Source organism: Rhincodon typus, chromosome 25 (assembly GCF_021869965.1).
Source record: "Rhincodon typus isolate 14 chromosome 25, sRhiTyp1.1, whole genome shotgun sequence".
Lineage (NCBI taxonomy): Eukaryota > Metazoa > Chordata > Chondrichthyes > Orectolobiformes > Rhincodontidae > Rhincodon > Rhincodon typus.
The window spans coordinates 12,212,245-12,233,070 of record NC_063356.1 but is presented as its reverse complement, the minus strand read 5'-3'; the positions used below and the strand labels follow the sequence as shown (position 1 = coordinate 12,233,070).

Here is a 20,826-nt window from a genome sequence, read left to right as displayed (position 1 = left end):
CCTAAACTGAACTAGTCTTATTTTGCTGTGTTTGGCCCATATCCCTCCAAACCTTTCCCATCCATGTACCTGTCCAAATGTCTGTAAAATGTTGTAATTTTACCTGCCTCTACCACTCCCTCTGGCAGCTCTTTCCCTACATGCACCACCATCTGTGTGAAAAAGTTGCCCCTCAGATCCGTTTTAAATCTTTCGCCTCTCACCTTAAACTTCTGCCGTCTAGTTTTGGACTCCCCTATCCTGGGAAAATGACTTTGTTTACTTACCCGATCCATGCCCCTCATGATTTTATAAACCTCTATAAGGTTGCTCCCCAGTCTCCGACGCTCCAGGGAGAAAAGTTCTAGCTATCCAGCCTCTCCTTAGAACTCTAACCTTCCAGTCTTGTGCCTGGCCTAACTCTTTTGCATCAACAAATGTTGGTTGAAAGCAAGAAATAAACAAAAGTTCTGTATAACTGTAACTTCTTCAAGATTTCATTCATACTGGAGGTCAATAAAAGTTTGTAGTTTAGTTTTGGAGGGATTAAACATTTGAAATGTACTGAAATTCAAACCACACAGTTCCGGAAAACTTGAGTTGGCTGATGTGACTGTAAAGTTTGGGGTGCAGCCGCCAGGCTGAAAATTTCCAAAACCCAGAAACCTTGAGATAACGCCTGCCCATTCTGGCAGTCTAAAGGTTAAAGCGTACCTGGAGCACATAAGCAGAAGGAAAAAGTGGGTAGTCAATTCCATTGATGGTGAACGTCACATAAGACATGCTGGGCAACATTCTACAGTCCACACCATACTGCAGGACAGAGAAACAAGTGGTTAACAGTGATATCTTCTGGGAAGACAATCTCATTTACGTTTAAATGGAATTTTAAGTTTTCTAAGATTTTCATTCATTTTGGCAGAAATGTAAAAAATGGATGCATCTGAATTTCTTATAATATAAGGAAGCTGTGTCCATGAAGATGAAATCATTTTCTTTCTGTGATAGAATACAATGCAGGTTACCGTAGAATAATATTCAAAACGTACACCAATCTAGTTCTGAATTGTCTGGATGGGTGACTGTGATCCAATGATCAGAGAGGTCCCAGTATCGACGATGGCTTGGCAGCCTCCATGGCAAGCCACTATCTGGCCATTGATTTTCACACTAGGAAAGAAAAGGGCATTGCTAGTTACATACCTGTTTTAGAAATCTAAATGATAACTCTTCACATTACATACCATGCAAAGCCATAAACCCTAAACAAACACATCATCCCCACCATATCCAACACATGGGAAATGCTTGTTGTCAAATGCGCAAACTGGAGAAGAGTTATCTATGAAGGTGCTAACCACTCGGAGCTTCCCTGAGTGGGGCACATACAGACCAAGTGCAAACAGCGGAAAGACTGGGCAGAATCCAGAGCGTTCCCGCCCACCCACCTGCTCAAATACCACCTGCCCCACCTGGGGCAGAGTCTGAAGCTCCAGGATAGGACTATTCAGCTACCTTCGAGAACCCCATCCCTGAAGTGGAAACAAGTCATTCCCAACTCTCAGGGACTGCCAAAGAAGATCTATATATTTCAAGTATCAAGGTATATAGTTTCTAAATTCAACAGGCAGCATGATGGCTCAGTGGTTAGCATTACTGCCTCACAGTTCCAGGGATCTGAGTTCGATTCCACCTTCAGGCAACTGTGTGGAGTTTGTACATTCTCCCTGAGTCTGTGTGGGTTTCCTCTGGGTGCTCCAGTTTATTCCCACAGTTCAAAGATGTGGAGGCTAGGCAGATTGACCATTATGTTCAGGGTTGTGTAGTCTAGGTGGAAACTGAAAGAACTGTGGATGCTGTAAATCGGGAACAAAAACTGAAGTTGCTGGAAAAGCTCAGCAAGTCTGACAACATTTGTGAAGAAAAAATTGGAGTTAATGTTTTGGGTTTGAGGAGGGGTGACTGGACCCAAAACATTAACTCTGACTTTTTCTTCGCAGATGCTGCCAGACCTACTGAGCTTTTCCAGCAATTTTTGTTTTCCTTGTAGTCTAGGAGGATTAGTCATGGGAAATGCAGCATTATGGGGATGGGGTAGGAGGCTGAGTCTGGGTGGGAAGGCCTTCAGAAGTTCAATGTAGGCTTGATGGGCCAAATGGCCTGCTTCGGTAAATAAACAATATAGCACAAATGTGTAACATAGCACAAATATCTAATGTAACACTTACACTGTACTTTAGAATAGGTGTATATGGCTGCTCTATTTATAGTATTTTTTTTCAACTGCACAATATTTTTCTCTTGCATTGTTTTACCAAATGCAACCACATGGACATTGATTCTCCCTTTTGGATTTGACTTTCTGTCATCCTTCAGATTGGCTTCAAAGTCTTCCTCCTCAAGTACATTCTAAATGCATGGCCGTCCCTAACTCGATCTAACCCTTCCCGAGCACTATTTATTGGCACACACACTCAGCTCTGTCTCTCATTTATACACAGTCTGTTTTTTCCATTGGTGCCTGCTAAGTATTCGGTTTCAAAACTTGTTTCACTTTCAGAAGTCTCCTCAAAACTAAATCTTTAACTACACCTTGTGTTACTTCCCTCTAATCACTCCCCAAGTACTTGTTTCATTAACTGCTTAACTCTTATTGTGTCTTAGGATGTTGCAGTTAAGTGAAAAGTGTGTTCTAAATGCAGTTGTTAATTTGTGTTTAAGCAGGTCCAAATTTATAGGGCATTGTTGTCTTTATGAGGAGCTGGATGATACCTGGTGGGGTTTGTCCAAGCTTAGAGAGATATTGATTGCGGTGTGTGATCTATTCATGAAGTCAAGGATCATCAGGAAGCATGCCATGGAAGTTTGCAATAGCAAAATATAATATAAATAGCAGGCCACATGAATTGTCCTTGCTCTGAACCTTGTGATAACTCTGAGTTATGCATTGCCCGGCTAGTCCCTGATATAGTTATTTTCACAGTTGTAATTTTCAACTGCCAGGTAAAATTTGTGCACTTCTAATCTGCTTATCATCAATATATATCTTGGTAGCTGAATTCTATTTTACAACATGTAACATTTTGTACATTCACTTACCTGTCCACCAGGATTTGTCAGTATTCTTCCCTTGTGAGAGGAACCCAGTTAATTTCACCTGTGTAATGATTTGGATCAACGCCACCAAATACAACTTCGCTTCCAGACTCACCTTCCTGCCTGTAAACCACAAGTTATAAAGAAATTTAATCTGGAAGTCTCTCCCACCTCCTGGTCTTTTCAAGATCACATCATATTGGCCTCTTTGTCAAACATCAGTTGAAAGTCGTTGCTAACATGTTGGTATGCTTGCTGTAAATCCTAAAGAGGATGGGGATGACAGAATAGGGTGATGTGAGATCCTACAACAGAAGCATCTAAGTGCTGCATCTAAGATCTGGTGCTGCTTGTATTTACTCCTGCTAGGAGATCTGCTGTCATGGTAGATCATGTATGTCTATCCTAAGATCATAAGACCAGATGAAATAGGTACAAGAGTAGGCTGTTCGGCTCCTTGAGCCTGGTCTGCCATTCAATAGGATCATGGCTGATCCGACATCTCCTCATATCCACTTTCCTGTATTTTCTCCATGACCCTTGCGTTCCCAACTAATGATGAATCTATCTATCTCAGCCTTATATATACACAAGGACTCTGTCACTATAGCTCTTGGTGGCAAGGAGTTCCAAAAGACTCAAACCCGTTGTGTGTCACAGCTTAGAGTTCTTTTTACTCCTGCAGTTTCAAGCACCCCTTCAGTTATCTTACGATCACGATCCAGTTAGATTTATTTTCTTTTTTGGTGATCTGGAATGCACCGCCTGCACAAGAGATGGAAATAGATTCAACTATAACTTGCATGTACTTGAAAAAGGGGAAAAATTATTACAGGATAATGTGGAAAGGCCTTGGCATGAGACTCATTGGATACTTCTTTCAAAGAATTGCACTGGCACGTTGGGCTGATGGGTCTCTTTCTGCGCTGCATAATTCTGCATATTAATCTGAGACCCTCAAGAAATGTCATTAAAGTGTCAAACAGCAATGCCTACAGGGCTGGATTCTCCTGTAAGGGGTAATCACTATCTAAGGTAGAAGGGTGAGCACCCAGAGGTTTCTCAAAGGAAGCCAGTTCAGAAACTGGGAGAGAACAGAAGGTGATACTTAAAGTGGGCAACAGCACCCCAGCAACATAAAATATTTTAGAAGAGAGGTTTTCCGTGAACTGTGGATCTTCCCAAGAAAAATAAAACAAAGGGCCCAAGGAGAGGTGACAACTGATAGCCCATTCCATCCCACAGAGCTACTAGTAACTTCCTCCTTCTTCCCTGTGTGCAAGAATATGGGGAAAAGGCAGGAGATTGACAAGAGATAATAACACTGTTACTGGCATGATAGGCTGAATGGCCTCCTTCTGTGTAATAACACTTCCGTGACTCTGCAATTCACCCTAACATACTGCTAGCACATGCTAGACTCTCTGTGGTTTTCAATACCTCAAGAAGATCAGTGAGACATTGGCTGGTTCCCTCATCCTGTTGCCCACCACCATTTGAATGCATTGAGTGGTCAGGTGGTCAACAGCCTTGACAGATGGGGTGGGGGAGCTGGAAGAAAAGTTGTTTCACTGCACGTGGGATGGGGAATTGAGTGTTGACCTCCTGTCATTATTGCGCTTAATTTCCCAACACTTGTCAAATTATGCCAAAAAATATCCCAAAAAAATGAAATGATGTTGAACTGAAAGAGAAGGCACACTTTGTAAAGATATCATTTCGTTTTATAATGAAGTTGATTTGCAAGTTGCAAATGTTAAAACAAAAACTGACCTGGTCAGGTAAAAAGCGAACAGAGGCTGCTCCACCAGATGTTGAGACATCATGTTATCGAAGACAGTGGTGACAGCTGATGCAGCAATATTTGGATATGCCAATCCCAGAATTCCATCAAACCTGGCATAGTAAAGGAAAGTTCCTGGCTGTCTTGTACTTAAGCCAAATTCCTGGTGGGTGATATCAATGCTGGATACCTGACCAAAACAAAAACAATTTAAATATCTACAATAAGTCAGACTGTAAGGATGTTAGGTAACAGGAGGATTGTAATAATGAACATAAATGAGATTTCTGACAATTTCTTGGTCTCTGTTTTCTAAATTGCCCAAAAAGTATAGAGTATACATTTACCTTTTGGTAGGTGAGTGTCTTCAGGAGTGTGAAGACAGGGATGTAGAGTGATTTCTCAAGAAGTTCCTGCTCCAATTGCTTGGGCAGGGCCTGTTGTATTTCTGGATACCAACATGGGCCTAGTGAGCTGAAGCAATGAGGCCTCCAAATGGGTCTTAATAGTTTCCAAGCCAATGAAGAAATGAATTATATTTTAAAACATTTTTCTGGAACACCATCTCATTGTCCATTGGAAAAGGCTCCACATGAGTCAATATTAGCAAATGTGAGAGTGCAGTTTGGACATGAGCTTTTGACTTTGCTTAGAAATTGGTTGGGAAGTATAAGTAAGAGTTGTGGGTGAAGGCGAGAAGCAGACTGGTGGAATTTGACAAGTATGTTGCTAGACATTTAAACTGGGACCTCAACATTTCACCATAGTTATTTGTGACCTAGTTGAAGGAATAGGTTGGGTCAGATTGCAGATGACATGATATTGGAAGTGAGAGTGAGTAGTGTACCTGGAAGCACTATATTGCAAGGAATAATAAAGAGTTCAGTGCGGGCATATCTGAGGTAGTCCTCTATGGCCATAGGAAAGGTATATCACAGTATTTTCTAAATGCTAAGAAATTAGGAATGGTAGAGAGGAAAGTGACTTGGGAGTCCAAATGCACAGATCATTTAAAGTCAATGAACAGGTACAAGCATGAATGAAATAATCGAATGGAATGCAAGCCTTTATCTCAAGGATGATGAAATATACAGGGGAGGGAGTTGTTCTTGAGTTGCATTGTGCCTTGGGGGTCAGCCACAATCTGCAGCACTGCCTTCACTTTAGACCCTGCACCCATCAGACAGAGGAGATCAACTCGTATGACTTATTCTGACTGTATCATATCCTAGAACACCAGTCATGCTGCCTGTACCATATTGAATGGAAACATATTTGTTTGAAAGCTGGAACGTTGAGGAGGCTTGTGGATTAAACTTGCGATGATCATCTGCAAGAAGAGCACATTTTTTCCAATTAGTTTCATTAGATTCGGCTATTCACTTCAATCAACAACAAATCAGCCTGGACTGATGATATGGAGATCTGAGATCAAATCCCACACAAATTTGTTGGGAAACTTATTGGTCCATTTTCATGCTGTATATCTCTATGACTCTATTATTAGAAATTGGTATTGATAACAGTGACTGTAAAACTACTGGATTGTCATAAAAGCACATTTTCATTCTTTGCTTCAATATTTAAAGTGAATTGACAGGTATGCCAGCTCCAGGTCATTTCAAAAGACAGTTCTCATATAACAACAACTGTTGCCCAGTTCAATTCATGGGAAATAAAACCTTGGGAGTCTATGGAATTTATTTACATTGTTCAAGTATTTCCCTGCATTCTTTGTTTGATAGAGACATTAGTGACATATTAATAGGTGATAGATACAGTATACCTGGGAAATAAGAGATATCAGACCTCCTGCTTTAGATTACTGAATTGCATGGAGATATAATGTGTAACATACAGAGTAGGATCCAGAATCAATCCAGCACCAAGCTTCTTTCAAATACAATCTATTCCTAATAACTCAAGGGCTAAAGAAAGCCAATCATTTCAAATATACAGCATTATGTGACATACCTTAATCCGAATTTCGAGCTAAACAATGAGATTTTAACAAAAGAATGAACCAAATTTAAGTAATAACTGTCTGCCTCAAGCTTCTATGTACCTTCGTGTATCCAAGAGAGCTAAAATGCACCATTGTTAGAATTTCCACTGTTTGTCTATAGTTACTTACTGCATGCTGGACTAGAACAGTAAACAGAAGGAACCCAAAGGTTTGCAGAGCCAGTATCAAAGATAACGGTAAAACTCTGAGGTGGAGTCCCAATGCTGATTGTTCCAAAGTATGACAGCTGTCAGGATATTGAAAGAAAGATGTGAAATTAGAGATGTATGTGGTTCATAGCCAGTACTTACCATAGTTGTGTGTTACTGGTCAGGTATGTTTATGCAGCTATGCTGGATTTTCCATAAATTTAACTTGGGACTTGAATTTAATCTAAGCACAATGGGAGCAAGTCTAGCAACCTTTTTACAATACATTAGATTCTACTTCCAATGCAGTTTAATTAAAGCTAGTTTGTTTGTTTCCAAAAGCTTAACTGACTAAGATTTCTAAGGGAGATACTACGTCTCACTGCAGGTTAAGGTGACCTGGTATCTGAGAGATGGGAGCAAGTAAGTATTTGTAATAATGTGCAGAAATGCTGAAAGACTGTTGTCAGTCTCATTTTGAACCTTGAAACTGAAAAAGTAATTTTAACAATTCTTAATAGAATGAAATACCTTTCCTGTGATTTTGGTGATGAGAAAATTGAAAGATTGTGTATTTATGTAGTAACTTTCACAACTGTGGGACATCGTGAAGCATTTAACAGCTGATAAAGCACTTTTTTGAATTTTGGGAAACACCTGACAGCCAATTTTCTAACAATGTGCTCCAAACACATTGCAGTGAGGTAACAAATAGGTAATTTTTATTTAGTAATGTTGATTGAGGGCTAATTGTTGGCAAGGGCACTAAAGAGAAGTACCCTGTTCTGCTTTGGAAAATTCTTTGGAATTTTTTTGTTCACCTGAGAGGGCAGCCATAGCCTGAGTTAACCCTCCCCAAATAGACAGCATCTCTGACAATGCTGCACTTACTTAGTACAGTCCTAAAATATATCCATTGCAACATGAATGATGCCAATATTTCGATTTCAGATACATATGGTATGGTTAATAAAGGGAAATATGTAATAAAATCAATTGGAATGTGTTACTGTCTCAATTCTACTATGTTTGCTGCTTTTCTTTAAAGCCATGGTGGTTACTTATATCCAGGTTGTTTATAAGTGATTCTGTCGCAGCTAATGAGTCCTTCTGGGATGGTCTGAGGTATTTTGAATACAGATTGTGTCCGCGTTCTTTTAAAAAGTCCTTGAGTAGACCATGTTCTTCCAAGATATCACGGACAGACTTACCCTTAAATAGTTTCACTCTGCAAGGATAGGAGAGAATTTGGATCAAATTGCTGACAAATAAGTCCTTCAAAATTAAGTGAAATAATTCCACTACACCTTTCAACATCATCCACATAAACAATGTAATTTCATGTACTGTGTATTGATTAGCAAACAGAAGTAGAGTACAAGGCAAGATCGTCCAAACCCGAAACGTCAGCTTTCCTGCTCCTCTGATGCTGCCTGGCCTGCTGTGTTCATCCAGCTCAACAGTGTGTTGGCAGTTCCTACTATCTATAAAGATTTTTGTATGTGGCTATGAACATTAACTATTTAGAAAATAGATTACAAACAGGGATTATCAGGTCTCTGACAATCTATGTTTAAATAGCAGCTCTCATGAATTCAGTTGAATGCTGATCAAATGTGCAACAAAGAGAAAGAAAATTCCTTTACTTTTTATGATGTAGCATTTATCACCGAATCCCAATTTTTGCACCAGCTACTGATCTACTACAGTCCTTTAGATGCTTCACCTACTGTTACCTTCAGGGACATAATCTGCACTAAGTTATGCTTTTTTTGGGAGTACTGATTAAAAAATAAACTTGTTATATTAATTAAATTTAGATTGTCTCCCGACAAAAATATTTTATACACATTTCAACTCTGTAAATAGTAGTGACAGAATAGTAGACTAATAAAAGCAAACACCATAATGTGAACATTGTAGAAAGTGAAATAATCCTGTTCACTTTAAGAAATCCATTGCACAAGGAGTTTAGGATGCACCTCTTCAAGATGGACTATGATGGCAAAAGAGTCAATTTGTGTCACTATAGCTGTGCAAGTACAATGGATATTCTAATTGATTTGCTACGTGTTTTGGAGCCTTTAGGAGGCTATGATTGAAAGTTGGACAATCTAAAAATTGAAATATATCTGACTACAAATTCCCAGAGAGGAGGTAAATGCTGGAAGAATCCTGTCTTTCAATTTTCTGAACTTTCAAAGTTTCAAATCATGTAACCAGGTAGTGGATGAAACATTGAACTAAAGGCAAATCACGCCAGTTGTGAGCAGGTGCAGAAAATAATCAAAAAGGCTTATGGCAGCATAGCCTTTACATCTAGATGACAATGGAGTAGAAGTCATGCTGAGGCTATGCAAAGCCCTTGTTACATCACTCCTAGAGTACCACAGGCAGATCTGGGCAGTCCTAAGGCAGGATATATTACCCTTGGTGAAAATGCAGCATAGCTTTACCCGAATAGTACTTGAATTCCAAATTCTTCATTACAAGGTGTGATTACATAAACTTGGGTTATAACTGGAGGAATTGAACTCAAAAGTTAGGGATATTATACTTTGGTTGTACAGGACACTGGTGAGGCCACATTTGGAGCACAGTGCACAGAACTAGTCACCTTAATTTAAGGTCAGATGTAAATGCAATGGAGACAGTTCAAGGAATGTTTTCCAGACTAATACCTAGAGTGAGTTGTTGTCTCTGGAGGAAAAGTTGGATAGGCTAGGCTCGTATCTGCTGGACTTTGCAAGGGCATGATTGAAACGTATCTATTACAGATTAGATGTGGGGAGGACATTTCCTCTTATGGGAGGATCTTGAAGGAGAGATCACTGTTTCAAATTCAAGGGTTACCTATTTAAAACCGAAGTTAGATGAAATTATTTTCTCACAGAGGATCATGAGTCTTTGCAACTCTCCTCCAGAAAAGGTAACAGAGCATATTCCTTGACTGGTTTGAAGGCACAGATGGATAGATTTGATGATCAAGAGTGTGAATGGTTATCAGGGCTAGGTGGAAATGTGGATCTAGCTGACACCTCATTAATATGTTCATATGTATGTAGGATCATAGAATCCCTCAGTGTGGAAAGAGGCCATTTGGCTCATTGGGTCTGCACCAGCTGTCCAAACAGCATCCCACCCAGACCCCCTACCCTATCCCCTTAAACTTACATTTTCCATAGCTAATCTAATTAGCCTGCACATTCCTGGACACTGCGGACAATTTAGCATGGCCAATCCACCTAACCTACACATTTTTGGATTGTGGGAGGAAATCAGAGTACCTGGTGGAAACCCGCGCAGACAAGGGGAGAACATGCAAACTCCACACAGACAGTCACCTGTGGCTGGAATTGAACCCAGGTACTGTGAAGCAGCAGTGCTAACCACTAAACCACCATGCTGCCCCCGTAAGGTTAAATTCCTTGGAATTTAGAAGATTAAGGAGCGATTTGATTGAAATTTTTAAGAAACTAAGGGAACAGGTAGCCAGAAACAATTTCTGCTCTTTGGGGAGTCTAGGACTGATGACTAGTCTAAAATAAGATTAAAACTTTTCAGGAAAGAAATTAGGAAACACTTCTACACTCAAAGGATAGTGGAAGCCTAAGATCTATTCAGTAATGATAATTGACACTACATATAAGCTGTAAATTTTAAATTTGAGATTGATTGTCTTTTTTTTAAAGGCATGAATGGATATGTATCAAACTCTATCTCATTGACGGACAGAAAAGGCACAAGGCACACTCTGAAATTCTCCTGTTCCAACGTTCCTAATGGAAAAAGAAAGAGTCAGAACTAAAACATTCAAAGTGAAGTAAAGACATTTTGGTGATTTTGTGCCTTTCCTCTGTGAGGAAGCACGGTCAAAACATATCCTACCTTTGAAAACAAGACTACGATCACCGGGTCTTACCTGACAATGCACTCAGAGACCCGAAGGCAAGCGAATGCAAAGAGCAGCCACTTCATCTTTGTTCTTTGTTGTTGTCAAATGACACCGAAAGGAAAATGTCAGATGGGCCTGTTAATGGATTCTATTTGTTGCTGCTTTTATAGCGATCGCAATCCATCCTTTCCATTGTCCGTAGATTTGGATAACAGATCAGGCGATTATGAACAGTCAACATCAAACATGATGATCTTGTTGGAAAAACAGATATGGCTTGCAATCTAAGTAACACCAAACTTCAGAATCACAATTTATCGCATTATTAAATATCAGCGATAAGTATTAATGCAATTACAAATGATAAAGAAATCAAAACTTTGTTTATAAAACCATGGAATATGATTTGGTGTATTACTTGGGGTGTTTCCATTTGAACATATGGTCTCAGTGCCTGATAAGCAGTTCATTAATATCTGGATGACTTTGAGGTTATTTTCAAATGGTTAGTTGACTGCTTTGACATGCACCAAACGAATAGACATTTGGCCCAAGCTTCTTATTATGTTGCTGCCACCAAGAAAACATGAACAAGGAATTTACAAGCTGCTGTAAGTAGCTGTATAAAATTTGATGACTGAGACATTGAAATGGGCCATACCTGGTTTCACATCCTCTTTTATGTTACGCATGGGCCAAAAATACTCAAGCTAGCATATTTTATTACCATAGTTAAGAATAAATTACGAATTTTGGAAAATTAAGATATAATAAATAGATGAGCCAAATACCATTGCAGCCACTTGTTTTACCACCAGGGCACCATGGCTATGCTGTGGGCTTTGTACAAGTTGCTCTTATTAAGACTGTAGCTTGTTTTTTCTGTATTTGTGAATGTGAACTGAAATAGGAAAAGGATTGGCTTTAAGAAATAATGATTGTAGAAGGGGGTTGCTGTACTTTTTAAAAGGGTGGGTGATGCCCCACTTGTATTATCGCTGGACTATTAGTCCAGAGACCCAGATTACATTCTAGGGACCCGGGTTCGAATCCCGCCATGGTAGATGGTGGAATTTGAATTCAATAAATATCTGGAATTAAGAATCTATTGATGACTGTGAATCCATTGTCAATTGTTGGGGAAAAAGCCCATCTGGTTCACTAATGTCCTTTAGAGAAGGAAACAGCATCCTTACCTGGTCTGGTTGACTCTTAACTGCCCTCTGGGCAATAAATGCTATCTGACCAGCAACACCCTCATCCTGTGAATGAATAAAGGAAAAAAAAAACCAACACTTATTGAAAGTACTGTTTAGAGTGTTGTTTGTTTAACCAATGGAGGAGGTTTAGTTGCAGATGAACTGGGTCTGGGGAGCATGTATAAAATGAGATTTGGATGGCAGCAAGTAGCTGATCAATCTGTGGGATAGTGATCAATTATCAATAACAAAGTCCTTCTACCTGCTAACAGTTCAGGAGTGTGAACGAGATAGCCAGAAGCTGTCAGGCCTCAAGAAAGGAAGGTGGCATCCTTCACTTCACAGTTAAAAAACACCTATGGCCTGAAGGCAGTCAATATATTTGCTCTCATCGGTTGCTGTAAGCCGTTGTTTTTATCCAATAAGTTAGAGAATGCATAAGCTGTGAACTAATCGCTCTGTGCCTCCTACAAGCAAATAAAAGCTGTTGGAGAAGAGAGATCGAGGATTAGTAAGTCAAAGGGATCATCTCAGTGAACGCTATGGACAGGGGCCATTGATCTGCTTTCCCAGCTTTCTCCTCCACCCATAACACCAATGTTTTTTTCTGTCTGTCTGTGTTTATCTGCATGTGCATGTAGGAGGAGATTTACAAGGATCTAGAACTTTAGCTAGATAGACTTATACATCAACAGTCCGTAATTGTTTAACTGGAAAACTAAAATCTATTTATTTGTAATGTATAGTAATCCTTGTTAAGTACAGAAACCTTGTCCATGCTTTCTGCCAATCTGGGTCTAAATAGACAGGTACACTGGGGAATTTTGAGAGATTGAAGAGAAAGACTATACCTTTTGAAACCACTCCAGGAATAGCCATTTCTGAAGAAGGGTCTAGGCCCGAAACGTCAGCCTTCCTGCTCCTCTAATGCTGCTTGGCCTGCTGTGTTCATCCAGCTCTACACCTTGTTATCTCAGATTCTCCAGCATCTGCAGTTTCTACTATCCCAGGAATAGCAGGGCTTGATTTCAAGTGCACTATACCAGTTTTACACATCGCAGCAACTCACCAAGGTTTCTTCAAGGTACCTTGCACCTTGCAAACTGGCAACCTCCATCAACTAGAGAAATAAGGATAGCTGATGAAAGAGAAAACAGTGATCTGCACAAAGATCCCTCCCCCCACCCCAACCCCCACCACAACCCAAGGCACAGCAAATTGACAGTGACATGTGCTGCCATTCCTTCTTCATTGCTACATCAAAATCTTGGAAGTCACTTGCTAACAGCACTGCAGGAACACTTTCAACAAATAGACTGCAGCGGCCAGGACTTGGATTTTTCCTTCCAATCTATGAAAAAAAACATAGGTTTTTAATTACTTTTACACTTCGTTTATAATATTCCAATTTCTGCATTAATCCTAGGTGTATATCCCAATGTTTTGCTTCACTCCCAGTAAAATGATTAAAAACTGAAGGACAATCATTTCACTTCCTGGTTTTCTGTCAGTGAGAATTCTTCAGTGCTCAGTCTGCTTGATAATTTCACTTCTCCTGGATTCTGCAAATTCCCTTCAACTGGCACGCAATGAATCTGATTTAGTTGTAGGGAAAGCCAATTCCATTGGGCTGACTAGATCAGCATCAGGTGGGCAGCATTCTTCGTGCCAATGGCTGGCATCTCCCTTCATTATTGGTCACAAACCTGGGGCATACTATTGGAAATCAACATTAATCTTTTCGCAGTTCAGTCATTGATGAAACAAAGTTTGTATGTGTGTCAGAGATATTCATAATTCTGTCATCAGTTACCTGTGACCTTTCCATCTTTGTATCTTGATAAAGTGGCGTGTAGATGCATCACTTACCACCAGGATGTCCTTTCATACATCACTGAGCTGGGCTCCTTGTGATGGCCCCCTCGGTCAGTCCTTCAACCCTCATTCTCCTTAAATCTTGAGCTTCCAATCTACAAGGGACAGAAAAACTGTCCTTTGAGTGAATAATGGTGAGGTATTCATCCAGGATGCATCTGGTGAGGTTGACCATTAACACATTGTGCTATAATGGATACTCATTGATGCCCCAGTGGTGGAAGGACACATGGAGAGTACACAGAAAATAGATGGTATTGCTGCTGAAAATGGAATAGGTGTGTGGGAGCATTGCGAAGCAGTTTGCAAAACATTGTGAAAGATGTTAACCAAGACTTGACACATGGAATAATCCTGATATTAATCAAGAGACAGATTCCAAATTCTCCCAATTTCCATTTGTGAATTTCTATTCAAATATTGAAGAGATCATGCCTCACAGCCTTATATGGAGATGTAAAATCTGGAAATCAAAATGAATTAGGTGCGATTTAGTTTAGATTACAGATTCTGACGCATTCAGTTGGTTTCCAGGTTTTGGTCATACAATTACAATCCCTGTTTGGAAGCCACCTTCAGATTATCATTTGCTACATATTAGAAAGTGTTTGTGAATTTAAAAATAAGGATGAATATTTAATATCACACAACTCCCCCTGAGATAGAATAGAAACATAGAAGCTAGGAGCAGGAGGAGGCCATTTGACCCTTCAAGCCTGCTCCGCCATTCATCATAATCATGGCCCATTGTCCAACTCAATAGCCTAATCCTGCTTTCTCTCCATAATCTTTGATCCCATTCGCCCCAAGTGCTATAGCAAGCTGTCTCTTGAACACATTCAACATTTTGGCATTAAATGAATTCCACAGGCTCACCACTCTGGGTAAAAAATATCTACACTGTGGGCAGCATGGTGGCTCAGTGGTTAGCACTGCTTCCTCATAGCACCAGGGACCCGGGTTCGATTCCACCCTCGGGTGACTGTCTGTGTGGAGTTTGCACGTTCTCCCTGTGTCTGCGTGGGTTTCCTCCAGGTGCAACGGTTTCCTTCCACAGTCCAAAGATGTGCAGGTTAGGTGGATTGGCCATGCTAAGTTGCCCATAGTGTTCAGGGATGTGTAGATTAGGTGGGTTATGGGTCGGGGTGGGATGGTCTGAGGGTCGGTGCGGTCTTGATGGGCCGAAGGGCCTGTTTCCACACTGTAGGGATTCTATGATTGATTGAATGGTCTAAGCGAATCCTCAGATTATGACCCCTGGTTCTGGTCACACCCACCATTTGAACATCCTTCCTGCATCTACCCTGTCTAGTCCTGTTAGAATTTTATAAGTCTCTATGAGATCCCCCCTCATTCATCTGAACTCCAGCAAAAACAATACTAACTTGTCAATCTCTCCTCATAAGTCAGACCCACCATTCCCGGAATCAGCCTGGTAAACCTTAGATACGCTCCCTTGAATGCAAGAGCATCCTTCCTCAGAAAAAGAGACCAATACTACACACAATATTCTAGGTGTGGCCTCACCAAGGCCCTGTATAACTGCAACAACATGGCCCTGGCTCCTGTACTCAAAACCTCTCGCAATGAAGCCCAACATACCATCTGTCGTCTTTACCGCCTGCTGCACCTGCATCCTTACCTTCAGCAACTGGCGCACAAGGATCCCTAGGTCCCACTGCATACTCCCCTCTCCTAATTTATAGCCGTTCAGGTAGTAAGCTGCGTTCTTGTTTTTGCTTCCAAGGTGAATAACCCCACATTTATCCAAATTATACTGCATCTGCCATTGATTTGCCCGCTCACCCGACCTGTCCAGATCATGCTGAAGGATCTCTGCATCCTCGTCACAGTTCACCCTCTCACCCAACTTTGTATCATCTGCAAACTTTGAGATGTTATATTTTGTTCCCTCATCCAAATCCTTAATATATATTGTGAATAGCTGGGGTCCCAGCACCGATCCCTGTGGAACCCCACTAGTTACTGCTTGCCAAATTGAAAAGTGCCCATTAATTCCTACACTTTGTTTCCTCTCTGCCAACCATCTCAATACACTTCCCCAATCCCATGCGCTTTAATCTTGCACAATAATTTCTTATGCAGGACTTTGTCAAATGCTTTCTGAAAGTCCAAATATATCACATCGACTGGCTTTCCCTTGTCAACTCTACTAGTTATATTTTCATAGAATCCCAATAATTGTGTCAAGCATGATTTCCCCTTCATAAATCCATACTGACTCTGATCCTGTCACTGCTTTCTAAATGCTCCACTATAAAGTCTTTGATAATGGATTTGAGAACTTTCCCAACTACCGATGTTTGGCTGACTGGTCTATAAATCCCTGTTTTCTCTCTACCTCCCTTGTTGAGTATTGGAGTGATGTTAGCCACCCTCCAATCTGCAGGGGCTGTTCCAGAGTCTATAGAATCCTGGAAGATGGCCACCAATGCATCCACTATTTCTAGAGTCACTTCCTTAAGTACTCTGGGATGTAGATTATCAGGCCCTGGGGATTTATCCACCTTCATTCCCATCAATTATCGCAGCACCACTTCTCTACTAATACTGATCCCCATCAATTCTTCCCTCTCACTAAATCTTGCATTCTCCACCATTTCTGGTATAAATTTGTGCCCTCTTTTGTGAAGACTGAACCAAAGTATGTATTCAGTTGTTCAACCATTTCTTTGTCCCCTATTATACATTCTCCCATTTCTATCTGTAGGGGATCTACACTTGTATTCACCAATCTCCTTCTCTTTACGTACCTATAGTACTCTTAGTGTCAGCCTTTATGTTCCCTGCAAGCTTACTGTACTTTCCCCCTCTTAAATCAATCCCTGCTGCTTCTTTGCTGAATTCTAAACTGGTCTCAATCCTCAGACAACAAGGTGTAGAGCTTGATGAACACAACAGGCCAAGCAGCATCAGAGGAGCAGGAAGGCTGACGTTTCGGGCCTAGACCCTTCTTCAGAAATCCTCAGACATATTATTTTTCTTGACCAATCTGTATGCTTCTTCCTTGGACTGGATACTATCTCCAATTTCCTTTGTAAGCCATGGATTGGCCCTCTTACTCATTTTTGCTTTTGTGCCAGACAGGAATAAACAGTTGTTGCAGTTCCTCCATGCGTTCCTTGAACGTTTGGCATTGTCTATCCACAGTCGTCCCTTTAAGTAACTCTCCCCAATCCAGCAAGGCCAACTGCTCCAGCAAACACTCCCTCTAGGACATCGCTCCCAGTCCTGCCCAGGTGTAACCCGTCCAATTTGTACTGGACCCACCTCCCCCAGAACTGGTCCCAATGCCTCAGGAATCTGAAACCCTCCCCTTGATGCCACCTTTTCAGCCACGTATTCATCCGATATATGCTGTCATTTCTACTCTGACTAGCACATGGTGCTGGTACAGCATGTCATGCGTATTAGCACACACAAAAATATTAAATACAGGTGAACAGAAGGATAACATTATTATAACGTGAAATTATTACAATTTCTTTCTGAACAGACCTGTAGCTCCTTAGATACATTGATTCTTTAGGTGTGTGCAAAAGCAGAAATGTTTCAGTAAGTTGTGAAATTTCATGCAATGGAATTGCCAGGACATCACCTCCCCGGTGAACTTGAAATAGGAACAAGTTAGTGCCTGAATCCTCCCACTTTCAAGGTATAGCTGTTTTACTTTCACTGCCAGTAGCTGATTTAATATTATTTATAGATGATATTTCTGAAGGTATTGGTCATGATGTTTCTCTGTTAGAGCAGCTTTTGCTGTTATTTTTCTAAAAACATCCAACAAATCTGATTGCTATTTTTTCATATTCACCTAATACTGAATGGTTTTGTGTTTCTGTTGTCCACAGGAAGCAGAAAGATGAGACGATTGGAATGCTATATTTATTTTGTAGATGATCCATGCTTAAGCAAAGAGATGTGTTAATTCCCATGTACCTATGAATGCCGGTATTTAATTAAGAATTGACTTGAGTTTCAGGGCTGTCTAGAGCTGAATTTGCCAAAGTCATGTGATATCCATCTTAAAACCTTTGCATCCACTTCTAAATTTAGAAAACTTCTAAATTTGTAATATCTTCATGTCTGTAAACAGGCAAGACTCAATGTAAAATGTAACATATCATTATAAGAAGAACACTAAGAAACAGTGTTATCTTTTGTTTATTTTACTAATGTTTATACCTGGCAGCTTATCCAAATGTAAGGGCTGAATTAAACAGACCCTCAGTAAGTCATTAAGGTTTCAAACGGGAGGATATATTGCAGTTGTGGTGAGGTGATTCAGCGGCTTCTGCAGGAAATGGAAACCACATTATTGACTTAAATAAAATAAAGAACTTTGGAGACTGAATATCTGAAACAAAAACAGAAATTGCTGGTGAAACTCAACAGGTCTGGCAGCATTTGTAGGAAGAAAGCAGAGTTTACATTTTGGCTCTTCATCAGAGCAGAATAGAATGCCAGACTTGCTGAGTTTCACCAGCAATTTCTGTTTCTGTTTCAGATATTATACCTTATAATGGAAGGAATGTGCTATAAGATGTGCCAGATAGAGCATGGCAAGTGGTGATTGAGGTGATAAACAGCAACAGTGGCGAGGAATAGAGTACCGAAAGAAATCTTCGACACATATAAAGCTGAATGCGAATCCATTGGCATCAAGCTAATGCATCTTATTCGATCATGCAGTGTTCTCCCTAAAATTGCCAGCCTGCAGTGAACCCATTTCAGAATACCATTCTAATTGTAATCATTATTGTTGCATATTGCAGTTAATACCTGAAAGGGTTAACTGACATCACAGATAAACTCCAACCGTCAAGATATAAAAGACTGTTCTTGGGAGGAGATGACAAGTGCTTCGAGTGTTGTCTGTCTAGTGCATTTAGTTTGAGCTGTTCTCGTGCTAAGTCCATGTAACTTACTAATGTACGTTTATTTCCAGGTTAAGCCTGATGTCTCACAAAAGGCAATCACCTATGTAGATAAAATGTAACTAAGCTGAAAAGGAGTATGTCAGAAATCTTTAGTGTTCACCTTCTGATGAAGACTGCCTGTGGCTATCCTCATTACTTGGTACATGCAATTTAGTCTAATATAATTGAGAAGGATTGGTGGCAGCTTCTTAGTCACACCATTATATTATACTGGGAGCTGGAACACCTGATGTAATAAGATGGTGATGCCATGATAAGAATTTTGCAAATTTTAATTGTAAAGACTACAAATGTTTTATTTGGACTATAAACTGGAGTAAAGTGTAGTGTGGATATTACTGTTTTGCAGAGTTTGAACCAGACTTTTTTGTTCTCAAGTCAAAGGTCTAAAGTGGAATGTGTAGGGTTCTTTTATTGGTTAAACAAGGTTATATAACTTCCAGAGAATCTGGATTTGATGTTTTTGTGAGATATGTCGGCATCAAGTGTCTTTTGGTTAAAACTTCCTGGCGGCAGCTTCTGGAGACTGAATGAGGCCTGTTGGATCAGCAATACCATCTCACTGCTTTGTAGAAGCTGTCGCTCATGATGACAGTTGCTGCCACCATCCTGTTTAAGTGTAAGTAACTATGGGGCCTGGATGATGTGGTGATTGTAATGAGATCAGCCAGATGGATCTCATTGAGTATGAGTTCCCTGATTGGGGCTGTTAACCTGGTCCAATCAGGGAGTCCTGGCTGACAGATATAAAGAGGAATGTCAGGGGTTCTGCTCGCTAGGAGCTAGTTCTGCGCTAGCTGCGTCAGTGCTGTGCACTACGTACGTGTAAATAATAGGTGACTTGGTGATGGGATATTGGCCTATATTGAGTTATTTTGGCGGCGACGAGACAAAAACACGCCCTCGAAGAGATTCGCTTTTGCAGCAGTCGTCTTTGAATTGAGCTAAGCATTTCTGGCATCATGCTGCTATTTGGGAGGCTTGACGCATTCGAAGTTGAAGACTGGGAAAGAATGTGTTTATTTTTGCCAGGCAAATTATATTAGGGCAGATGATCTCCTGACAGCAAGTGGACCTGCAGCTTTTTTGGTTATTAGGAGCCTATCTTTCCCTGAGGCACCAGCCACTAAAACCTTTTAAGAGTTGACAGACTTAGCTAAGGAACATTGTGACCCCAAACCTCTTCTACTTTTGAGACACTGTCAGTTTTACACAGTGGTCTGAGAACCAGGGGAATCCTTATTGGGATTTTTGACAAGGTTGAGATGACTGGCAGAGGCATGTGATTTTGGTTTAAGCCTAAGTAAAATGCAGAGAGACCATTTGGAATGTGGGATTAATGATGTGACAATGAAGAAGTGCCGAATAGCTGAAGACCAGCTGGACTTGAAACAGGGAATACAACTAGCTTTGTCATTAGAAAATGTGGCGAGTGGAGCTTATGACTTATGGAGTATGCCAATGGAAGTAGATACTCTCACTAGGCCAGCTGAACTTCAGGAACACCACTTGAGTGAAGCCAATTGCATAGCCTCTATCAGGACATATCCTGAACAAAAGACTCTAGGTCAGCTCACAGCAAAACTCCAAAACAAAGCCAAGTCTCGGCCAAATTGTTTACATTTTGTTGAGTTTACAGGCTGGCAGGGCATTGTAGTTGCTACCGTTATGCAGACATGTGACAGTAAGTGTCCCACTACGCCTGAATGGAGTAATAGAACTCATTGGCTGGTACCTGGGAAAGTGCACACTCTGGAAAATCTATGTACATCTGAGTTAAATTACTTAGCAACATCCAAGTTAGAACCAATCAACATAAGCATCTGGTTAGATAGTCACCCAGTTCTAATGGAGGTCGATACCAGCATGGCTTTATCATGATTG

The 20,826-nt window shown here is 40.5% G+C and overlaps 1 pseudogene; it reads right to left on the bottom strand.

Moving 5' to 3' along the window:
- Positions 1-10,990, bottom strand: part of LOC109919766 — a 30,430-nt pseudogene extending 19,440 nt beyond the window's left edge.
- Between the last annotated feature and the right edge of the window lie 9,836 nt (positions 10,991-20,826).